This window comes from Orbicella faveolata, unplaced genomic scaffold (assembly GCF_042242905.1).
Source record: "Orbicella faveolata isolate gen_17 unplaced genomic scaffold, um_ofav_v1 contig_14, whole genome shotgun sequence".
In the NCBI taxonomy this organism is placed as follows: Eukaryota; Metazoa; Cnidaria; class Anthozoa; order Scleractinia; family Merulinidae; genus Orbicella; species Orbicella faveolata.
The window spans coordinates 14,294,347-14,316,869 of record NW_028301541.1 but is presented as its reverse complement, the minus strand read 5'-3'; the positions used below and the strand labels follow the sequence as shown (position 1 = coordinate 14,316,869).

General features: G+C 37.8%; 1 long non-coding RNA gene across 1 annotated transcript; it reads right to left on the bottom strand.

Moving 5' to 3' along the window:
* Positions 1-10,671: 10,671 nt before the first annotated feature.
* On the bottom strand, positions 10,672-22,328 carry LOC110047343 (uncharacterized). The gene is made up of 5 exons (XR_016206417.1): positions 20,848-22,328; positions 17,940-18,063; positions 14,744-14,875; positions 14,323-14,430; positions 10,672-12,843 (listed from the first exon to the last, which is right to left on the bottom strand). It is a non-coding gene; the product is annotated as an uncharacterized LOC110047343 (long non-coding RNA).
* Between the last annotated feature and the right edge of the window lie 195 nt (positions 22,329-22,523).

Genomic DNA, 22,523 nt, shown 5'->3' with positions numbered 1-22,523 from the left:
AATCTTGGGGAGGTTTTGGAAAGTTAGAACGTTACAATTTTGTTGAAGACACCCCTCCTCCCGCCTACCCCCGGACGCTATAGAGATTCGTGATTATATTATTCTGTATACTGACACGTCTGCAGTGTGCGAGTGATATCATCGATAAGTTGTTGTTGTCTCTAGCTACAAGCCTCTTTGACAGTTGAACAGAGAAAAAAACCTTGAATACCCAAAAACGTCACCTGACTGTATAAAACCATCAGTTTGGATTGTAGCGCGATGGTACACCGTAATGCCACTGATTAACAAGGATTTATTGCATAATTTTGCCTGTTAAAAATCCAATATTGTGTAAGTTAAGGCAATATACCTTATAAATACCGCTTGATCACAGAACCGGTGTCTTTTCTGTGCAATAAAATATTAATAAAGGTTCCTGCCTTAAACTGTTGAGCCATTATCATTGATAGCCTGGATTTAAAAACAACTTAGTAACAAAGTATTTTTCGCGAAGTGTAGAAAAACAGATTTAATTAACAACTAAAATTATTTGTAGATTTTCAAGTATTCCAGCAAAGTCGTCAGTGGCTTTTAAAACTTTTATTTATATTGGATTTCATATGCGTTGGTATAGTTTGTAAATATAAATCATGACTTTCACGGGTATATTTAGACCAATTAAGTCCGTTGACTCTAAAGTAGAGCACTTAAAGCCCTATTAAAGATATAATACCGCAGTGCTATATTGCATAAGACGTTTGAAGGAGTTTTGATACACACAATGGACATTATTTATAAATGATTAGGAAAAGTGGGAACCTTCTTAGGAATAAGTCATGAAATTTGTATATGCGTATAAAGACGGATTTGGAAATCCGGATGTGTCCGCGGACTATTTAATAATAAAACAAGTAAGCAAAAGCCGAACATGGGCACGCAATGTGTACTTTAGGTGCTACGATACTGGATTATTCCCTGGGTGAGAAATTCACGTGATAGGGACGTGGTAATGTAGCAGGTGATTGATTGCCAAGGTCACTTGCATTTTGCCTCTCCATAAATTACCATGGCTGTTATTTTGAAAGGAATCATTTCATCGAGATTAGGAGACCTTGGAATCGATTATCATCGGCAGTATACCAATGCCCGCACTCGGCAGAATGGTTATGTCAAAGGCACAAGGAAAAACAAAACTGCTGTTAACAAGGATAAGCAGTGAGATTGAACTTTCACATCATTACTGATGAAAACCTGGAGTTTCCAGTTGTGGACTGAAGGGTCTCAAGCAAGCCATTTCAAGCTGTTGACGAAGGATGAATTGACAGAGTAATATCGGTGTCCCGAGGGGGGGGGGGGGGGGGGACTCTCATATGGAGTGGACGGGGATGCTCGTCGGAAATTTTGAATTTAACCCCTAAAAGAGACCAATCTGGGCGTGGCCGAAGCTTATGCAGACCCCTAAAAGAGACCAGTTTATAAAACAGACAAATAAAAAGTACAGTGACTTTTAATGATGGCGAATTTGTTTATATGAATTGAGTAAATATAAAGAATCAAAATTCTTTCTGTTTTGTTATTTCTTCGCGTGCAACCCTTAACGAGACCTTGACGGCTAAAAATAATGACATTTTGCCCAGACCCTAAGCGAGACCAAAATCCGAAATTTACACCCCTAAGCGAGACGACGAGCATCCCCATCCATTCCATTTAGGAGTCCCCCCACCCGATCGGTGTTTCTGATTATGTCATTAATATTTATCAATGATCTCGGCAACACACAGGAAACATTGCACTCGATCCCTGGATCTCACTAGCCTGGAGTGACCGTTTGATGAAAGTTCGGAAATTGTTGTCCTCACGTGCATATGCGCGTGAAGAGATACGCACGTGAATGGATAGGCACGTGAATGTCAGAAATCGCAATATTGGCAAATTTGGCACGATTAGTGAAACCGCGGTAATGCTAAACAATGCAAGAAACTGTCAACTTTTAGTCTGTTATGACAAATCATTCAAAACGCACTTTACACCGTCCTCTTAACTGTGGCCACAAAATGGACGTCTGTAATATATACTGGGGGTGTGAACCCCAGACGTGTGTAATCACTTCAGCCTTTTTTTTTGTCAAACGCGAGGCACACATTCTCGGTTACAAATTGCAATCTAGTGATAGGATTGTGTGCGGTAATAACTGACTTTTAACTCACTAGATGCAGTTCTAAAGTTTGTTCTATCACTGAAGAATGTGGAAGAGGTGTAGGAAGATAACAATCAAACTGCACCAGTTTGCTGGAGAAGTTTTGGGAAGTTTGAACATTATAATCCGGTTAAAAAAAATGCGATCCCCAGTCCACCCCTGAACGGTAAATACATTCGAGATTATATGCATCTATATGCCGGTACGTCTGTTGTGTGCGACAGATATCGTCGATAAGTTATTTTAGTCTCTTTTTGCCAGGCGATCAAAATAGGCCGGTAAATGCACAGAAACCTAACCTGTATTAAACCATAAGTCTGGGATGAAGCGCGCTGAAACACCGTAACACTACCGATTCAATATTTATTGCAAAATTTCTCCAATAAAGAATTGAATATTGTGTAAGTTAAAGCAACATACGTTATAAATACGCTTGATTACAGAACCGATGTCCTTTCTGCACAATAAAATATAAATAGTTTTTATTTTCTGAAATCATTAAGTCATTATCAATGATGGCTTGGGTTTAAAAACAACTTTATATCGATTTCTAGAAAAAGCGAAGCAGGTACTTACAGATCTTCACGTTACCAACCAAAGAAGTCATGGCGGTTAAAGATTTTGATTTTGTTTTTCTTTACATTTCATTTCATATGAATTGGTATTATATAGTTCGTAAATATAAATATAAACTTGCATAAGACGATTGTGGGAAGTTTGTTAAGCACCTTGTTATTACTGATTGGGAAAAGAAGAAATCTTCTTAGGATTACTGAGTCATGCAAATTGTAGACGTAAAGGTTTTCAAAGCCATTTTATGGTAACTCAAGGAAGCAAACATTTTGTTTCTCCGTACATTGGCATGGCTGTGTTTTTGAACGGGGTCATTTCATCAAGAAAAGCGGAACTTGACATGAATCATTGGCAATACACGTATCTCCAAAGCGCAAGGAAAGAATCAGTAGGGAGATTGAACCTTCACAACATCATCGATGAAAACCTGGAGTTTTCAGTTGTTGATTGAAGGAACTCAAGCAAACCAGATTGGTGACAAAGGATAAATTTACAGATTAATAAGGGTGTTTCTAAGTATATTTATCTATGATCTCGACAACACACAGGAAATATTGCACTCCAGTACCTGGATCTCATGAGAGTTGGCCAGAGTGATCGTATGATGAAGGCTCTAAAATTGTGTGCCCTCGCGTGCATATGCACGTGAATTGACCACACATGTGAACATGTTAAGAAAAAGTGAAACTGCAAGACAAAGCTACTGGAATGAATGGTTAGTTTGTACCACATAGAACGCCCACAGCCTCTTTTCGCCTCTATGTCAAAGAATGCTGAAACGAGCAATATGTATATGATCCAGTTGCTGGAAAAAGAAAAAAAAATATCCGTGGACTAAATCGTGATGGGTAAAACAAGGACTGGAGGTTTTTAAAACGCCTTGACCATGTTGGAAGAAAAAAAAACATGAACAGATCGATCAAGTTTCTGGATGTTATACAGAAATTTGAATGCGACATACAAATACAGAAAATTGGTAAAATATTGTTTTAGTGTCAGATAAAGTAGCGGTCCTTTTCATTTCGTGTTGTTGTGTTGTATTGTAACTTTACGTGAGGTAGTCTCAGAATCATAACCCGTCGTTTAACACAACAGTCTGTCTACTGATGTCCCGCCTGAATCACCTCACGTCTGGCGTGGTTGGCCTAATTAATTGGATGATAGCACTGAAAAAGATGCAGACTGGAGTCTGGTACTTTTTTATTGAAACATAACAATGAAGACAAAGGTTGGAGCCAGTTCCTCGAGGTAATTCCTCTGAAATAAAAGTGACAATAGATTTTTGTTCAAACTTTTTCCACTGAATATTTGTCATATGATAACTTCAATTTTGAAATAAAAAAGGGGGGTGCCCATGCTCATTAAGGAGCAGTGAGGCATTGAAAATGCCCCATTTTGGCATTATTTAATGCTTATTATAAAAACGCATTCCCAGTAATTGTAAAATCTTTGTGAGCCCAGACTCATAACAAAACGCATTAAACTACAGTCAATACATTGTGTCGGACACAAATAAACATTTTAAGCTTGATTCAGACAGAAAGCTAAATCCTTGATTAAAAATTTGAACCAAATTTCTTGACGTGGTAACCGACTGCAAAATAGAAAAGACCACAGTGTATCTGCTATTTTTCTTATTTATTCAATTTTCAGCAATAGAAATTAGATCAGTCTTTCCTCATGCGAAGCTTATGATTAGTTGATTACAATGACTGGAAAAAAAATTGGGGTGCCCATGCTCGTTGGTGAGCTAGAGCCATTTTTCAACTGAAAGAGCTCAATATCAAGGCAAATCCGTCATGTTTTCAATATGCGCGTGCACGAGCGCGCGCTAATGACGCCATAAATTATGCGCAGTAAGGATGGGCAATACAAATGTGAGGAATGACCTTAAAACCAAATCAAACTCTTCATTTTAATTAACGCCAGGCGTGAATAGTTACACTCTCTGCCTTAATCTAAGTGGTGATACCGAAAGGATTTCATTCACAGAACCAGATGCTAGAAACTCTCTGCACACTGGCATAAGAAACAGCACTAGAGGAAATTGCTTTAAGAAGTTAATCACCTTCTACTCGGAGGTATCCTTCGGTAAAGGGGACCGCCAAGAGGGGAGAGCTCATGCGTGAGACCACAGATAGAATGCTTACTCCCGATTCCCTCGAGGACGAAAAGGTTAGATCGGTCCCTTTGAGCATATTCGAATTATTTCAAAGCCCTAGCGCTTTTGGCATTCACGCTCATGGACCATTCTGTTTAAGGTAGCGCTTCTACTAGAATAATAATCTTTCCCTCACACTAGCATGGAGAAAAGTCTGAGGACTGGTGATAACCCAATTAAACCAGAGGCTTGCCCATTATTCTTGTCTTCGTTTAATAGATAATAGTGTAAAAATAGTTTGACTCGTTTCACTTCAGAGTGATAAGATTATCTCCCAAGTGGAATGGCTCAATATACAGAGTGACCATCAAGGCGTAGTTTTAAAGAGTTAAGGTCATTTCTGAAAAGTCATTATCCATTATCAATATTAAGACTACCCGGAATCAAAAACTGATATTATTATTAGGCCCAAGTTGAAGTAGGATTAATAACTGTGTTGATAAGAGTCAATTTTCCACCGTAAAAGATTGAAATGCACAAGCCCTTCGTCAGAGCGAACCAAAGAATTGTGAGTGTGTGATTTACATATCGACTGGTGGAGCAATGCTATTGGCGGGACCATGGTAACATGAAAAACAAGAATATATTAGTTGAAAAGCGAAATAAACGCTAAGCTAGATAGAGGACGATGCAGGAAAAAAACTTTCAGGGTGTAAATGCGTGGTTTTGTCTTTTTGTTACAACGAAAAACGCTAGGCAAAATCATACTTGACACGAGGCAGAATTTCAATGTAGAAACACGTGTACTTTCTAACGTATCTGTTCAATAGCTTCAAGAGATATTTACCCCCTATATCCAGTACTTACAACTGAAGCATATCAACGATATTGCATCAACATCGCTCGAGCTGGTCAGGTCAACTTAATTTGATTAACAATGCAACTTTTGTTCGGCTGACCACAATTAAAATCAAAACCAAATTTTATTTGTTTAACATTGATCGGCCATAGCTTTATAATGAGAAGAACATTGGGGGCTGCTGAACGCATCAAACTACATCCCACAGGCTAAGGTATACCGCAATTCAATATTGAAATCACCGCCCTCTCCAATATCACCCTATAAAACGGTGCGTCAGATGTGAGAAGACTGACAATTGGTGGAACTGACAAGAAATTTTTACCACTAACTCAGCGAGCGCGCTACTTATCAGTGAGCGCGCTACTGAACTATATCCTGCGTTCTCGTTTAAAATATCTGCGCCGATTTACTGTTGTTGCTATTGTTGCCAGTTTGTTTCTTTTCCGTGTACCTGCCCTTAACAACCCTGATACCATAATATAGACATAGTAAACTTCCTTGGGTTAAAAATGAAAGTTCTTAATAGGGAAAATAACCTCACAGGTTATAATAAGAAAACAGATTACGTAAGTTAGCTGCTGAGACATGGTGTTTCAGCTACTCAAAGTAATTTTAGACTGTTAATTAATTTTAAAGTTTCAGCGTTGCGGGGTAAGTTAGTTTAAGAACCCTTAGAACTGAGTTTATCTTGGGATATTGTCAGCATTTTTTCAGTGTTTATATCTTCCTTAATTACGAAACCTGCGTCATCGTTTGATATTAAAACCCTAGGGTTCACGACGTTTCCCTCCCGGTTGCATTTTTGACCTTTTTCCTAAAGTCCTTAAAATAACTAAAAGTGTCGCGATAACTTGTTAAACTCAGTTAATTTTACTCCAATGTTTACACGCTAGCATCAAATTAAACCTTTTTTTTGTGAACCGTTTTACAGTAATATCATTCACACTTGTTTGGCTTGAGGGGGTCCAAACTCTACTTGAGGTGATGTTTAAGTGATCCCTGTTGTGATTTTAATCTAATTGAAACTACATGTCTCATTAGCTAAATTACGCAATCCGTTTTGTTATTATAACTTGTATGTCATTTTTCCTCTTAAGAACTTTAATTTTTTAACCCGTGGATTGTGTAGGCAATATACGGTTTTTAGTGGTATATCAAATTATGCAGATTAGGGTTGGTCGATCATTTGTTACGTTCCCATAGCAATTTCGCTGTTTTGCGGGCGTATATCTTGTTTGACATCGCTAGGACAACGTGTTACGTAATTGCGAGTGTTACCCTGAAAATGGAAATGTTAGCTCAAATAACTCAAATGAAATGGTTGTTAAAACATCTAGTTATAATTAATTGGTTGTTCTGGGGGGAGCTGTTTATCTCAATCGTCCGGGTGTAATAACTTTTCTTCAGTGGATATGAAATCCGGGGAAAAGATCTCACTTTGCGAAAGTTTATTGTCAGAATCATTAGTACGCAAAGGAAAGCTCGTGTCAGTCATCATTAACTGTGAGATTCAAGGATTTGCTCATAGAGCACTTTGATCTCACTTCAGAACTCTCATTTTCTTCAACGCCTTCAACTGAAATGAGTCTAAAAAATTTTTTCTTAAACGATTTCTTTGGACAAGTTTGGTTCGTGTTACAGGTAGCCATCGAAGAGAATATCTTGCACGTATTTCGCATATATTAACTGAATTCTTCAGTTCGCCATTGTTAATGTAGTTATTTTGCCTCGCATTTTCACGCGCGTTTTGGACAGAAGTGACTCAGTTTTACCAAAACCGAGCGGGAAAGATAACAATAACTACTATAGTAAACTATATGGCGGGTGGAACGAAATTAATAAATAGGCTTTTCGATTTGTTTTCTAAAAGACTGATTGACATTTCTACCGCCACCCATATGACAGCTTTCAATTCTTGTAGGCTTCTCAACTTAGGTGATAAGCAGGCTGCCACAAGGAATTGTGGGTTGAGCCTGGTTCATATACAACATGGCTGCACTTTGGTGAGACCACGGTGAACAGTATCAAATCAATTGGAAAGGCATTTTAAAAAGTTTAATTCATCGAAAAATAACGCTTATTTTGAAGTGTCTCAAAGATTTTTGCTCACAGTTCAATGTTCAATGGTAGCAGTTCATAATTCATGTTCTCCTGACAGTCAGATGTTACCTATTATAGGTCTTCATAGTGGAGCGCTCTGCTTCAGTCCAGCGTGTGTGCGATTAAGAGACGCTGTTTTACAGACTTGAAATTAAGCTTCCTTTTTCGGACTCTTCGTACTTTTTACTTTTGTTAAATAAATCCTTCAGATTGGAAACAAAGTGCGGACAGTCTTGAACATATCACCTCTTGCCTAAAGCGGAAATACGTCTTTGTGATGGCGATAATGTCGAAGGTTTCTTTGAGAATACATTGACTTTTAAAGTGCCACTGAAACGAAATTTTCGTATGTGAGATTTTTGCTTAGTAATAAAGTTTCAACCTTACTTGGAAACACTGGGGACTTTTTTTTCGCATACGGTAAGCGAAAACTGCTTTTTCAGCCGTTCGAAGTTGGCTGGTTAAGCCCAAAATTGGCGGCCATCTTGGCGCGGCCAAAACAGCCTAGTGACGTCACTGGTTGTATTACTCTCATGCCGCGCTGAAAATTTAGAGTGATTATGGGAGAAGAGAATACTGTTCGACGCCCCCCAAAAAACATCTTAAGGACATCTCAGTGCTGTAAAGCAGATAATAACAGTAGCCTTAGACAAGAAGAGGTGGAGAGTCGATCCTGGGGCTTTTCAGTCTATTTAATTGGATATTTGCAGGATATTTTATGTAAGCAAGCAAACGAGTGGGAGTTCTTAGATCGCAAAATGATCGGCACTCTTGGTGAAATGGCCACCACTCAATTAAACAATACCTATACTCATAAAGTAAAAAAGACATGAAAACAAGAGAAAGCGGCTTTTGAAATTATTATCCGGACTGCTGCTGCACGAATCGCAGCAACAACGCTTCGAGTTTCGAGTCGCTTCGCTTCGAGGAAACCGAACGCTTTGTGAGTTTCACCGCGGACGAGATTGTGCTACAGTGACCTTTAGTCCAGTTGTATCTGTTACATCCTACAAGTTATCAAATCAGCAACAATTTAAGAAACCCTCTTCTCTTATGTGAGGGAGCGAATTTAAACTATAAAGGTAAACTAAGCTGCCATGACCCTACAAGTATGTTTTCAGGAAACGAGAGAAAGCGTGACAATGTCGACGGCGAAAGGTGATATATGCAAATTAGTTCAAATTCTGTTTAATAAACATTCGAAAGGAGTGTAAACTAAACGAATTGCTTTGAATTTGGATACCATTAAATGAAGATCATAGACATAAGTATGTGCTAAAGAACTCAAAGTAATCCATCGACCGTGAAATATTGCAATTGGGAGATACGTGTAAAAGAGAAGCGAAATTCCCGCCTCGTTTACACTGATACGTATGCGGCGATAAAGCAAACCCTGCTGCGGATCACAATTTTCAAAGATACATTTTGTCCACCACAAGAACTCTCACTTATTAGTATCATAAAAAGATGCCCTCTGTGTGCAAAGAAGTACTCGACTCAAAGCTTGTGGACCGTTAATAACTTCGTGATTGTGCGGATGGCTGCTGCGCTTACGGCTTTTGCTGCAGTAAAGTTGCCGAGGATATATTCGAACCTTGTGTAATAGACCTTAGATAAACGTGAGAATCCAAATTTCAGAACCAGGCTGAAAACAGACGACGAAATATCGTGTTTAGGCTTTAGGACGTGATATAAAAGTTGCCACACTCGTCTTCGAAATCTCCAATCGAGTACTCAAGATGTTCGAAAAGTAACTGAGCTGTTCTTATCTGTAGCATTTATTTTGGTGAATCTACACTCTTTGGCGCCCTCCAACGTTTATGATATGTATTTCCTGTCAAGACTGGACAGAAATTACAAGGTAGAAAACTAGCAGGTATCGACAATATGAAAAATAGACTTGAATAAATCAAGTGAAAACAAGAGAGAATCTATAGCGCTTCTTGCGTGAATACCAGTGACGTCACAAGGTCCTTAAATTCGGTTCCAGAGCCCGGACACACTTTTGCTCAAAAAGTCGATTTCAGCAACTAAAAAAAGCACTTTCCGTTAGGATTTGACAGAAATAAAGTTCACCATTATTTTAAGCACGTTTGAAACTACAAATTGGGCTAATAAAAGAGAGTACGAAAATTTCGTTTCAGTGACACTCTAAGGATGCGGACATGTAATTTAAAAGTCCATATGTGCGCTCCACTTAACTTGATCCTTTCATGGAACATGGTGAGAAACTCAGTTAAGCTAATTATGAGCTAAACTAAAAGTAAGCCTTACGAGCTTTCATAGATGAATTTCTTAAGGAACAAGAGATGTTTCGGCTATGTTGGACTTCTGCGAGGCAAACATAGTTTTCAAAAACCTTAGTTCAGGCAAAAGGTAAATAGTTTTACCGTTCTCGTTGTCTGCCAAGGGTGCTTAGAAACAAATCGACTGTTTACATCGTGTTCACTTTGTACAAAAGATGACTGGTCAGTTATAAACCTCGGGAGTAGCTAATTGTTGTGGGTCGTGGGTGTAAGGTTCTGTCAATACATCGCAAAATCGTTTAATTTAATAGAGACGAATTGAATCCAGGAACCACTAGGCACTGAATTCCACGATTGTGCAAATTATGCTTGAACATATAAAATGGTACACTAGCCATGACTCACGACTCACGACAGTTAGCTACTTCTGAAGAGATCTGCGGAGTGTATTGTTTATTTTCATCCAAATGCATCTTTGTGACGGCGATAATGTCGAAGGTTTCTTTGAGTATACACATTGACGTCTAAGGATCCGGACTTGTTTACCAGATACGGAACAGTAGAGTGGCCCCTAAGGACCATTTTTATCTGGCTGAACAACAACAACAACAACAAAACACACACTTTATTACCAAAATCAGTGGAGACACTCTTGATTACAAAAAAAATATAATTGGAACACATAATCATGGCTTGCTTCCCACACTAACTCTAAGTGTTTAATAGCGTCCGCAACACCAAGAAACATCTCCATTCACACCGTAGTTTATAGTTTATAGAAATCTAACGTGTGAGAAGTCACGTCGGGCTTATCTCGTAAAGTTCCAATATGGTATATAGTGTTAAGTTTTTAGATGAAAATAATTTCCAAATATAAGCCCTCGTGGGCTTGTATAAGAAATGGCTCATTACAGGAGGCTTTCTTGAGTTTCCAATTAGGGGGCTTACATTTGGAGAAGCTTATGAATAGAAGGGGGGAGGGGGCGAATTTTCAGAATTTTAGGGTATGAGATTGGATTTTGTTCAGCCAATAATACTGACTACTGCAGTGGGAACAACAAGCAGTTACTGGTAACCCGTCGACGATAATCACTAAGAGTCATATCGAGTACAATGACGCCCCCCATATCCATCCTTTTGTTGAATTACAGTTACCAGCTGCATGAACAAACTGTTGCATCCATATGCAGCCCTATTTTGTGCAAAAATTATAAGAGATCTGACTTAAAAGTCTTTCAACACTTACTTTCCAATCTTTTGTGACCTGAATATTGTTTCCACATGACGAGTTCTAAATCTGTCATTCCAGTGATGACAAGTGTCCGGTCTTTCTACCTTTAATTATAGTTTTTCTCAATTTTGAGTTAAAACAGAAAACTGGCCCAGAACGACAGTTCTAAGTAACATTTGGTCAAATGAGAAAATTTTGCACAAAATGTGGAAGACATGCAACGTAGTCTTGCCAATCTTGTGTTAAGACAGCAAAACTGGCTCAAATTTGTTTGTCATTTTGCACTGATACAAAAATAATGCCTTTACGGTAATGGCTTACTTTGCAGAATAAACAGCTTTTAATTGGAGAAGTTCAACCTACATTTGTTATGTATATATTATTGACCGAACGTTTTTAAGTAATAACCAACACTTATTGTATGTCTAGCACGCTAGGAATTACGGGTACAGCATGCTTTACCATCATTGCGTACATGTACCTGTGGTGGGAAATACAAAGACACATTCGATCAAGAAACCTTAATTCGTCTTCACTCCTTAAGGACCTCAATCCATTGGCTTGATCATAAATCGAGCTTGCATGGACTATGCATTTACACTAAAAACCATTACACTGATTTCATTTTTTAAAAACGTCTACGGATTGTTACCTCGAGAGAAACATCGGTCCCTAACCATAACAATACAAACTGAGACAATTAGTGTTCCTTCTTTGGTCTTGTTTCCTTAAGCATCAGATTGGGGTCGTATTGCACCACAACGAAAACAACGAAAGGCTTGTTCTGGGGCCAGGCGAGGACTTAAGGGTAAACACGCAAGTTTGGAGCTCGTAAGAAGACTGCAAGGGTCGTCATGTAGTAAAAGCCGAACCCAATGAACACATGCCATAGAGTGTGTCCAAAGATGACAACGGCGACACTTTGGTTACCTTGTTTCATACATACCACCTCATCAAGGATCCAGAAGAGGTACGCCAATACCACCGAGATGATGGTGTTCCACACTAAATTGAACATTGCTTGTCGACTTGGGTGTCCTGGCGTTCCCAAGTGGTCCCATTGGAACCAAATTATCATCAGCCGATCAAAGCGAAAATCCGAATCCCATCAAATATGATCCAAGAGATCCAGGGCTGCCCTAAAGTCATTCCCAAAACATGAGCAAAGAACGGGTAGATAGAGAAGAACATGATCAGCACGTAGGAGGATATCATGTAAAATAAGTGTTCTTCTTTGGGGATGCAACTCATGTAAACAATGTTGATGGCCTGGAGGAAGTTAAGCTGGACGTCAAAGACACGGTAGAAGCCCTCCCAAAAATTCCAGTGGAAGCAGCGACTGGAGATGCCATAGCCGAACATAGCAGAGTACAGAAACTTGCCTCCCAAGGTTACTCTCCTGGACAGCAACATGCCAAAGAGACCAAGGGCAGCGACGAACAAGCATGCCAACATAGGCAGCGGTTCTTTGACGGGACCAAACGGCGCAAACACGCTTGACCAGCATGTTCCAGGATGAGGTTTTGTAAAAGTCTGATTGTTGCCCATTTTCTAAGGATACAATTTTTTAAAGTTTACTATTTCAGCTAAACGTTTACTATAATATATAGATTTAGCCAAGCCTAAAAGCGGAGCTCGTCAGTTATTTTTTGGAATGTTGTTACGAATGAAAATAATCCAACATGTACATGTACGTGAGGTAAACTGCGAACGATTTTATCGTTTCAGCCCGAACTAGGACTACATCAGTAGATTTAGGTGTAAGATGGTGTGATGATGAAAATAGAGCCATGATTTCAAGGGTTTCAGGGGAGCCACCAAAAATGTTGATCACATCACAGAATTGTCTTCTGTGCTTTTTGGTGGCATTTCTTGTTCTTTCTTAATGAGAAAGACAAGACATTGTCATTAATCATTATATTCTTTCTTAGTTAACATGGGGACTCCCGCACAAAAGACGTTTACAGAGTTTTTTGTTGTGGGGTATGACTGAAATGCAGTGGTTACAAAATACGCAGTCCCCAAATCTCTAGCAAATGAAATCTCACAAAAATACCAAAATAGTATACACATGTAAAAAGTTCAAAAGTTTTGTTTTCTAACTTGATCCCCAAAGATAGTTAGCCATTTTCATTTTTGTATGGAGTCTCCTCCCGCTGAAAGGGTTTGCACCATATCTCAAAGTATAAGTATAAGCAAAATCCTTCTGGCATGAACGATAAATATGATATTTTGTTGCTGATCATGAATACTTTGCATAGGCTTCTGATAATAATTTTATTATTCAATTCCAAAGTGATTTGTTCTTTTTCTCGACTGAGATTATGGACTACAGGAGCTGTTATTATTTTGCTATGAATAAATTATACCAAGAATTATATGAGTAAGTTATATTATGTACGTGTATTTTGTCTGCACTACACAACCAAACGCACTCAAAGATTATGAGGCATAGGTACATTTGTCAGAAAATGCCAGCATATCCAAGATATGTTTTGATTGACACATCAATGAAAGATAATTTACAGCAAAATGGATAAACAATACATCAATATCCTACATGCACCAAAGCTGGACATGGGGTTATAAGGCAATCATTTAAACAACAGATTGAAATAATTTATAAATTAGAGAACTCTATTTGTACAACACTAGGGAGCAAATTAACCTTATTGGACGTTGTGAATGGCAAGGCTGTCGGTAGAATGTTACAAATTTCTCAACTCTTTCTTTCTACAAAAATACTAATCCTGCAACTTTCCCTAAGACCCAGTTCTTCATTTCGTGTTGGCAAAATATTAATTTATGCCATGCCCAATGCAGGTTATCACAAAACTGATTTAAGAGCAACATAAAACAAGCACAATAAATATCATTTTTAAGCCAAAAAGGCAATTATTTAACTAAACCATGACATGATGGGTAAATTATCTCTAAGAAAAACTGATTAACTTGACAGACACTTTAAATAATTAGTAAATACGTGTATCATAGGTGTTTCTTAATAATGTAATACAGTGTATCCCTCACAATGTTGCAGCTATGATATTACTACACACAGTATGGGTTGCAGAACTCAACTTCCAAGTCAGTTTGCTCAATGAACTTAGTGCAGAAATTATTATGGCATCAAGTTGTCTGTAAATATAGAGAAACCAAACAAAGCATTTCAATCTTAAGTAATAAATTATTGAACTCCTTTACAGGTATGTACAATGTATGTTCCATTAATATTGGGGATCTCTCAGAAGCTGCATCTATGATGATTTAATTTGCTCCCAGTGCATTTTTTTATAGAACTTTTTACACATTAATATCTCTGTCATAATAGTGGTCTCTGTGTTCTACAACAATTAATACACAAGAATATACACTCAGTAAGATATTGTTTTCAATAAAAATCAATTCCTATATGCAACCTTGAATTTATATTTCTTTAGAAATATCTCACCTGGCCATCGTTGCTTTGAACATCTGTGATGTTTTAATTCAGGCTGCCCATGTGTACACTGTTCGTATATTGACTGACAGGAACAGGAATGTACACGTAGTCATACTGTATATAGCTGCTACTTGAACACCACTGAACATACAAAGACATATCAATTATAATTTATAACCAACAGATGACATTCCTTTCATTGATATACAGTGTACTTCATTGGTAGCTGTTTACTGAGTGTATACAGTAGTGAATCAAATACTAGGGGGATGGTACCCAAACTTTCACAGTGGTAGGCTCTGCCCTGAGATGCAAAGCAAACATATACATGAATAACTGTTATGAACTTGGCGACTTGCTTTTGAGAGCACACGCAATTTGCTTTAAACAAGAAACTGGAATATTGCAGTACAACAATGTGCACAGTCCTAATCAAAGGGCCATCCAGGCTGAAAATCAGACTTTGTCAGGATAAATACTGATGTCCTTGTTGACTTAATCTGAATGTGCAGTTCCAGAAGATATTCAAACCCAACACCCATTCATGGCCAGTCATTAGAAATTCCAAAGTAACAGGAGGAGGGAGCCCTGCAGCGGAATCATAACAAGTGAAAAAACTGTGCATGAGACATTTACATGTACATGTAACAGCCCTCCACCTCAGAACCATGACAGATATGACATGATATTTTTAAAGTCTCTGAAATTTCAGATTATTCAAGATTAACATGCATGTACATCGTTAAGGGCAACCCTAAAACACTGAAACCGGAAACCGTAATCTGGAACCGGAAACCAGGATCCGGAATCCAGATATTATGAATGATGATAGAAATAATTCACTTCAGCAGTGTCTAATAAATAAATATGGGGAAAAATTATTTTGCTGTTATTTATTTTCTTGGCTTTACTTCAGCCACAAGCTGTAATTGCTAAAAAATTATTGACTAGTTCTGAACAACCCTTAGCTATACATCTGGCCTGATTGTTCAAAAGTTAGACAAAGCTACATGTATCCATTGGGTAAATCACTATCCAGTCAGGGTTAGTGATTTTTCAGGTGGATAGAGTTACTCATAGTCTGCAAGCAGGCTCTGGTATCTGTCTTTAGTGTCTGAGCAGGCTAAATAAGAGTCTAGTGTTTTTCTGCATTGGCATGTGAGCAAGTGCCTTGATACGGCTTTGCCGCTCATGCCCCCGGCCCAAACACAAGAGCCTGCTCATAGGCTAAGTTACCCATCTTCTGTTCAACCTGGCCCTGGTCGGTGAGAGCACAGTTCTTGTCTAGATCAAATTGCTCTGAGAAGACTGGTGAGTAGCACAATAACAACAAACTATCGCGGTGAGTTTCTGGCAGTCTTCTACCACCTTTTAATAACATGTGGTCCAATGTGTTAGCAAGCGAGAAGCAGACAGAAGTACATGTAAGTGTACAACATTTCTTAAGTTGTTTTAATATGATGGCCGCCAAGAATATGAAATGCTGACTTGTAACAGTATCAGTGTGGAAATAGTGTTGATCTGGAATTAGTCTCATATCTGTTGGAAAAATCAAATTTTATATTTAGATGAGCCAGGCTAGCCTTTGGACTTCGAAAGTGGGGGTGCAACCGTCAATGTACAGGGGGCTGTCACTGACGGACATCCTGTTCTCTATGACATTTTCTATCTTGTTCAGTATCTACTAGACAAAAAGGGTAAATTTATACCTCCTGTAAATTGCAGATCACTTATTAAACAAAATGGCAACAAGATCTTTTAGATCTTATAACCATGTTTTTAAAATTTAACTGTTTTGTTAACACTACAGCCACAATGCAGTGCACATTCCAAAGCAGTCCTTGATGAGTCATTGATTACTGTAAACACATCACTTGATCAACACAAACTGTGTTATAACTTGTTGCACCATCACTCTTAGCCTTTGTGAAATCTATGATGATGCAATGGTCTTTATCTGGAAGTTCACTCGGGATATGCCCAGGAATGATACAAAAGGAAATGAGTGTCACACTATTAATAAACAGCTTTCTTCCTGAAAAGTCAAAATTTAATTTGTTTGTGCTCTGAAGTAGTCACACAAGTCACACAATCAGAGGGTTTACGCTATCCATGGCTAATTTTAGAACAGTTGTGTTTTTTCTCCTATCACTAATTTAAACGTTGCAAGTTCTGGCAAGCTCTTGTTTACCTCGGCAAATATTTAATTTTTCTTCACATCTCTTAACTTGCTGCGATGAAACAGCCAAAGAATTCGCTTCTTTTGCCGCAACCCACAAGAATACTTGCAAAATTGCAGATAAATTAATGACCATCGCTTCTGGCGAAATAAACTTGCAAAGTAAACATGATCTTATTTGTCACATAGCGAAAATGAAAGCTGCAACATCAGCGCATTCCATGGCTGACGTACAATGTGATACCTTTTTTAGTGTTTTTAGCGTATTTATTATTTCCCTTCGAATCCAACGCTTCTATAAATCCAAAAGAAAATATATTTTGCACACAAATAAAGAAAACAATATCCGTAACATTGTCCTTGTATTAATGTTTCAACAGCTTTTGGCAAATAAACATCACAGGTTGCATGATTCAAAATTTGGCTGAGAGGAAGTTTGGGTCTGGTCACTGACAAAAAAAATATAAACCACAAGTAGAACAATTGAACCACGCTCGGCCATGGCTGCGCGGTTAATTACCAGCAAGCCTATTTTAGACGCTCTCAGGGTGCTTGGAAAAAAATTACGATGCACTTTACTAAGATTCTCATAATCATAGCCCTCACTAGAAATAACAGTGGCACGAATTTCAACAGATGGGGAATTTCTGTTTCAAAAAAGGTTAAGATTGAGGTCCTTTTTACTTGGCCACTTATTTTTCACAGGCAAAAACCTAAGCAAAACAATTTGTGAGCATTTGAAGAACTTGTTTTCTTTGATTTGTGGATTCTGGTTTCCGGTTTCTGGCTTCCAGTTTTTGGCTCTGGATTCCGGATTCCAGTTTCTGGGTTTTAGGGTTGCCCCATCTTTAACAGTGTGTTTGCTTTACATTCAGTTTACACATGGCTGTTATCCAGCATAGGCAGACTTATAAGTTTGCTTTCAAAAATAAATTGCAACAACTGTTGCATCTCTCATCACCTGTTCTTGTGATGAAATGACACAAAATCCAAGTACAAGAAGTCAAAAGCATAAAACAAACTTACCCAGTAATGCCTACAGTTCCTCTTACTGTCTGCATATGCCATCCATAAACTGGTACTGCCTGGACAATGTACTCATTATTTTTCCCATCACACTTTTTAAAACGTCACTGTTATATAATTTGTCCTGAAAAAGCAATACATGAAATGTTATGCCTTGGGCACTCACCAAATACCTTTACACAATGTACAATGTACAACATATCAACATTCACGACTCTTTTTACTTTCATTGTCACTTTTTTGTGTCATTTTCCCTCACTTGAAGACAGGACTTCCACATTAGGTGATAATTTGCCTCTGGAATCTCTATGAATTCACAGGGAGTGATAACAATTACATTGTGACTAATTTTAGCAAAGGAGGCGTTCAAATGTCAGATTTTAATGTTAAGTTTGTAACTTAACATTACTCTTCGTATATATATGTAACCTCTCAATTATTGCACCTGTAGACAGAAGATGTGCTGGGGGAAGAGATGTTCTAAACTTTCTGAACTTTCCCCCTTACCTGTAATAGGATGACTATTAGAGCGGTTTTCAGTTGAGTGTCAAAAGTAATTAGACAGTTATTTTGGTTTTGGTTTTGGTTTTACTACAGTTTGAGATTAGCTGAAAAGTCTAATTGTTAAGTAATTGGTTTTGGTTTTGGTTTTACGACACTCAATCGAAACTACGATTAGCAACCAACACCAACATCAGGTTATGTATACACATGTATATTTTGTTGTCTTCTGTAATCATAAAAAAAAAAATAAAAAAATTAAAACCTTCCATAAAGTTCATTCTCAATAACACTGCTACATGTAGCGCTGTTGCTGGAAATTAATTTAAGTGAAACTGTTGAAACAACTCCATCAAAATTGCCTCTAGCAATTAAGGCAGGAAAACAGAATATACACGTAGTACACAGCAAAGGGCAGATATACACACATGTTGGTTATTAGTTAGGATTTGGTGAGCTTCTGTGCTAGGTATGGTGGAAAACAATGGACTACCAAAACTGAAGCTTCCTGAGACATTTTGACAGTGCTGAGAGGAATGAATATATAAATTTACAAAAGAAGGAGAAGTTCTTGCCCTGTCCAGTTCTCTGTCATAACAATATCATTTACATACATTTGTTACATATGGTTTGTGTTGAAAGCCGATATAATGCACACTCTGATTGGCTAATTCTAGTGCATTATTTACATTTACATGGTATACGTCGGTAAAATCATAGAACATCACGAGCGACTAAAATAAAAAACAAAAAAGAAAAAGAAATGCCTGATTCATAATAATCTAAAAATACTTAACACTAAAACGGATCTAATTCTTTACTTGAAAATTATTCTACTGTAATGCCCATGGGCCAATTATGGGCATGCTAAAAGGTCCCCGCACAAAGTAAAAGGAAATTAAGAAAACAATTACTTTTTATCCTGAAAACTGTAGCCACTGAAAACAATGATTGAACACTCTGAGAGTGCATTCTATTCACAAAGTTATATCACAAGCGAATTGGTACTGGACAAGACAAAGGAAACAGCCAGGAAGAAACTGAAACTTTCTTCGATGAGCAAAAAAGTATGCATGCACAACAAAGAAAACAGTCAGTGACATTCGGTTAATGAGTTAGTTAATACAAAAATTAGTGTGAAGAAGAGAGCAGACAGAGAGAGAGAGAGAGAGTGGAGAGCGGAGAGCGCTCTCACCAAGTAAATTGTGTATATATGTATGTAAAAGTTATTTTTATTACCGAGAAATGGTCAGGGCAAGAACTTCTAGGCCCTAATTTTTTTTAAAGTATGTAAATGTCATTTACACTGTTCAATTTACCAAGTAAAGCTCTTTGCATTTTTTTTTTTTTTTTTTCATTAGTACTATCTCACTTTTGAGGAACATTTCCATATTAAGTGTAAATACTGCACTGGGGAATAACCTCTCATTAAGAAAATAGGGCCCATGTACCCCCAACCAAAAGCAGTGGCACTAATAAAATGAACTAGCAAATCAAAATCAAAGTAGAGCCTTATTTGCAGACAGGATTTACATGCATAATCATCCACTCGACATGTGGACTATATAAGCATTTCACCAAACCGAACTAATTGGACAGACAACAAAATTAAACTCTACATCATAAACACAATGTGCATATCACTACATCTGAGTATCAACAGCAAATCCCTTCTCAATGAAAGGTGACCGAATAAAAGAAAGGATAAAGAAAATTCGTTTAAGCTTGAAGTGTTAAAGTTTAATAATTATTCACGCTTAAATTTGAAGATTACAGTGTGTATTTTTGCCGACGGCTTAATTTAGCTTTGCAGTCATTTTATCGGCGGTAACTTTACCAGTCTTCAACCAAATTAACCTGGGAATTCACCCAAGCATTTCGCCAAACCAAATAAATTGAACTAACGAACGAGGAAATCTCCATACTTTGTAATCACAATATGCAAGTAATCACATAGGAACGTCAAAAGTAAATATTTAGCAAAGCCTGTTCGCTTCGGCTTAAAATGGTTTACCTTTCTTGGTTTTCAACAACAGAAGAAGACATTTTAGCCTTCCACGAAGTGGCTGTGCCAACTAACACAGAGAAAACTTCAAAACTCGCCCGGTCGTGTTTACAAATACGGTTTTGGTTAAGTTTATTTTTAGACGTGAGGTTATAAGCTTAAGTTGACGACGAAAATCGGCAGAAAACTTAATTTGTTTACAACTTACAACAACCTCCACAAAGCGACTCGCGTGTTATTGTTTAGAGATGAGCGAAATTAAAACGATGTAATTTATAAAATGTCTCACAGCATGGCTTCAAATAAGGAAGACTTTAAAAAGGATTCCAATTGAAAATAAGCTTATATCGCCGAGGCAACTTGTTAATTTTCATAGCAAACGCAACAACAAAAGTCACTTACCGCAAGTTGGCAATTCAGTTCGGTCAGTGTAAATCTTCCTGGCAGGCAGAAACTTGCAGCAAAAGTTGTGAAGACTGAACTGAACTGATCTTTTCGATAGATCAACGAATCAACCACTTTCTTCCGCTGTGTTCACCGTTTGGTAATTTCTCTTAACACTCAGGCGCGTTTGATTTCTCTTGTTCATCACCTGACCAAATCATGTGACTTTACTTGCACGGCTGCACAGCATCACATCGCGCGAATTTTGAAACATGATTGAAAAGTTCTGCAGTCTTCAGAGTCAATTTGTCGGGTACTTTCGCCTCCTTTCTATAGCCCTTGACTCGCTATAATTCACGGCATTGTTCAGTACTATTTCGCCTCCTTCCCCAGTGCTGGCCCGCTCTTTTTCGCGATCTTCTTCGCTTCTTCTTTGCCTGTTAATTCTTCTGTTTTTTTGCTTCAGGGCAACCCTATCTTGAAAATATTAGATCAACCTCCGCTATCGTTTGTCGACATAACAAACAGAAATGAGTTTGACTCTGTGAGTAGAGACAAGTTGTTTCCTCATTAGGCGTTCCTTTCGTGTTAAATACCATCAAGATTGTAATTCCCATCATTTAATAAATGCTCTATTGTAGTGTATTGCACGCCTCTCTTTGTTCATGTGAAATAAAATAGGATTTGTTTAGAATATCAAGATGGAGTTGTAGTCTTTCTTCTCAGCGTCACGGTTAGTTGTCGAATTTTTCCCGCCATTTCAAGGTGCATCCACTTTGAAAAATTTAGCTTACCTAACTCAAAACAAGCAACTGGATTTCTCTTAGATCTTGTTGTACTTTTTGTGGAAATCAATAATATGCGCCAAGGGACAACGGGCCCTTCGAGGCGGTAAAGAAAAGGATTACTCGATCAGATCGCTGTTAATGAAATGAATTAGGGGAGGATATTTTTTCTGTTCTTTCGGCCAAATGAAAATTCACGGAAAAATATTAAACGAGACAACTTGTTGCTTTCCGCAAAGTTCCGCTGGTGACACCTGATCAGGGAGGCTGACTAAAGTACCCTTAACATTACAGTGTTCGAGAGCCTGGACCACAGCGATTTAGCTTTCTTTAAACCCGAGCATTTGCAACAAACACTTAAGCTTAAGTTAATTCAAGCAGACGCACAGGAGCGAATAGTTTGCAGCAAACATTATATTTCGCCGAAATAGGTAGGTACATAAGCTTATATTCAAGCTTACTTCTCAGAATTAAAAATAATCGTACACTGTAGTAGGATGCAAGGTTGGTAGCATAAGCACTTCACTGGCTTCTGATCAGGGCATTGTAATGGTTTCTTTTGTTTTTGAAGCAATAAAGAAAAATTATCTTGCACCATACAATACCTGCGTTTACTTTACGGAGCATCCCTAAAAAGGGCTTTCCAGCATCAGTACCAAACGTTTAACATACAGAAAATGCTTTACTAGTTAACACAACTCAACCTAAAAGACTCAACTTATTGATTTTTAATAAAAACAGAGAGTCAGATTTATAAAGCACTCCTGGGTCAATGTGTGATCCAAGTATTGCTGGAATATAAAACCCAAAAAACAATATTTAGGATTTAAAGTGAAAAAAAAAATTACTTCATGAATCTGAATGTCAGAAAAAAATGTATCATTCAATGAAAATGTCTGTAAGAAAAAA